This window comes from Lactuca saligna, chromosome 7 (genome assembly GCF_052625555.1).
Source record: "Lactuca saligna cultivar CGN05327 chromosome 7, ASM5262555v1, whole genome shotgun sequence".
In the NCBI taxonomy this organism is placed as follows: Eukaryota; Viridiplantae; Streptophyta; class Magnoliopsida; order Asterales; family Asteraceae; genus Lactuca; species Lactuca saligna.
Window position 1 is genome coordinate 116,621,025 of NC_136423.1, and position 2,971 is coordinate 116,623,995.

A 2,971-nucleotide genomic window follows, 5' to 3' on the forward strand; every position below is an offset into this window, starting at 1 on the left:
AATCAATGAATGATGATGAAGAATTGAAGATCGATTGAAACTTGGAGATGGAAAGTTGGAATCGATGGAAACTTGGAGTTGGAGATGAAGAATTGAATGATGATGAAGAGATGTTGTGATTGTCGTCGATGGTCGCTAGTAGGGTCACCAGTTCGTTCGTGACTTGGGGAGTTGGAATCTTGGAATCATGATCTTTTTTTTGTTACGTCCGACTAAGAACTCCAAGCGACGACCCAAGGGTTTTATCTAGCCGAGCCGGTTCCCGGTTTTGGGCCGGTTTCAACTGCCGGTTCTTACCGGGTCCCGGTTCCAAATAATCATGAAATTGTAGTTAAGGTCCCGACTCGACCGGTTCCATCGGGTGCCGGTTCCGGGACCGGTTCCGGCCGGTTCCCCGGTCCTTTTGCTCATCCCTACTTGTTTCCTCCATCTCATTTACCTCTAGTTACATCTTCTCGTGGGTTATGATATGTACATGAGTAGTTTGCGAATTCTTCAATTAAGTCTTTAATGGTAGTCGGTTCTTCCTTTCTCATAGGTCCTTGAAACTCATGAAGTTGCATTGTCGTAACATTCACTCCATCATATAAAATGGACACTTCTTGTTAGATTTTTAGATCATGTTGAGGAAAACTGCGAAGAAACCCTTTGTATCTCTCCCATGCTTCATATAAGAACTCCCTAACCTCTTGTTGAAAATTAGCATCTTCTTCTTTAGCTTTGTGATCTTTCATGACAAACATAGTTGTTGAATGAAAGTGTCACGAATATTGGCCCAAGTAGTAACAAATCTTGGCACAAGTGATTTTAACCGAACTTTGGCCTCATTGGTAATGTCACTAAAGGCATCCTAAGAAAAAATTGTTTATCATGTAACATTTGGAACATTATAGTAGTTTGCAATGTCCTTTACTTCATCAATGTGTTTGAATGTGTCTACGTATTCTTTCCTAGGGAAAGGTATATCCTAAAGCATCGACAAAATGTGACCCTTGAGTTCAAACCTTCTTTCAACTAGAATCAAGGGTAGTACAATCCCTTTTCCATTATCCTCGCATATACTCTTCTTGTAATCTCTATAGTCATTCTCGTGATGTTAACATCTCTTCAACCTCGTTTTTTATGTTGTCGTCCGTATCACTCTCTATTCCTACCTTATAACCAATGCCCTTCTTATCAGGTGTACTCTCAAAGTGCATTAATTTGTCGATTTTGAAAGTGCTAATTGACTCGTTGACCTTCTTGTATTTCTTCTTATGAAATGATTATTTTGGATCTTGAAGTAGTGGGACTATTGGAGTTTTAGATCCTCGGATAATAAATCTATGAAACGAAACAAAATAAAATGCATAAAACAAACCAAAATAAATAAACCGCAATTTGACTAGATGTAACCACGATGTGGCTAGGATGACCACGACGTGGTTGCAGCTCAGAGAGAAAAATAAAATAAAATAATCGGAGAAGGATAAATTTTTATGGTTTTTACCCCATAAAAAGGATCTAATAACTAAAAGAAACTAAACTAAAAATCAAAAAAGCATTTCCACGTAAACGACTCCAAAAAATTTAGTGTGCACAATAGTACCTACTTATTTTAAACTTATAGCCAAACTAACTTAACTAATATGTTCACCTCTAGTCAGGTAGCTAGTCAGATTGTAGAATAGCTTTTCGTAAGTCGGGTGTCAAATAAAAGAAACCAAATTTAATTAATTAATGTAACTACTACTAGTTAAACTAGTAAACAAACTTAATTTGGGTTTTTTTTTTACTGATTTTGCAAAAATAGAAGAACTTAAATTAGATTATCAAATTACCAACTAATCAAACTAAGAAACACAAATTCACTTCAAGATTAATAAGTACCTCTATTCAGTTTCGATGTCACCTTCTCCTATGGTTGATTTCTAGTGCATAGAGTATATTTTTTTACCAATTTGTTAACTAACAATTATGATCAAATATCTAGACATACCACTTTATGAATTACCATGCAATGATCAAGCATAAGTTAAACACCAAACCGATAATGAGCACATATTAGACTACGCATGATAGTAGTTACTTTCCTATGATCATGTTATGCAACCAGGCACAAATTAAGATTAATTATGCTCTCTAACACAACTAAAATTAATAGATTTACTTACTTTATCTAAGATGTTATTAATCCTAGCTCTAATTATTTAATGACCATCAAAAATAAGGTGACAAGTTCATGTAATTATAATGATCAACTATCACACGAAAACTTGAGTATTAAGAAATAAAAACTAGAAGTAAAACATGTTAGGGTTTCAATTATCAAATACACGCAAAATCAACATATAATATCCACAAATTGTATGCAAAAAATAACGATTAGGTTCATCTTCACCAAGAAGAAGTATAAGGTTTTTAGCCTCTCATGCTACTAAAGAAAACACACAAAATCCATGCAAATACGAATTCACATGAGTATGTTTTGCAAACCAAATGGTCTATGTAGAATTCTTCTAAATCTTCTTTAACTCTTGAGCACTATTTGTTCTTGATCTTCTTCTAAGTTTCTAGAGAGTTTTAGTCGCAATTATCCTCAAAAAAATCGGCTAGAGATCCCGCCATTCGACCTAATGAATGGATATATATATATATATATATATATATATATATATATATATATATAATTGCCTAAAATCTGATCACCACGACATGGTTAACTGTCACACAATGTGGTCTTCATGAATATCACGTATTCTCTGAGTCAACTTATTGGTCGAGAAACTTCCATTCTGATGTTGTGGTGACCATCACCATGTCGTGGTCTTTTGTCTTGAAGCCTTCTTTGTCTGCTTTTTTCCTTAGCTCACATTGTCCTTCTTCTAGCTCCTTGTCTCCTTCCTTTTTATCTCGAGCATGTCTTTTCTGCTACAAACCATATTTCAAACTTAATAAGTACCTTTTTTTTCAAAAAAAACCTTAATTGTAG

The 2,971-nt window shown here is 34.7% G+C and overlaps 1 non-coding gene across 1 annotated transcript; it reads left to right on the top strand.

Moving 5' to 3' along the window:
* Positions 1–615: 615 nt before the first annotated feature.
* LOC145007725 (small nucleolar RNA R71) lies at positions 616–722 on the top strand. Its single transcript, XR_013663094.1, has one exon. It is a non-coding gene; the product is annotated as a small nucleolar RNA R71 (small nucleolar RNA).
* Positions 723–2,971: the final 2,249 nt, after the last annotated feature.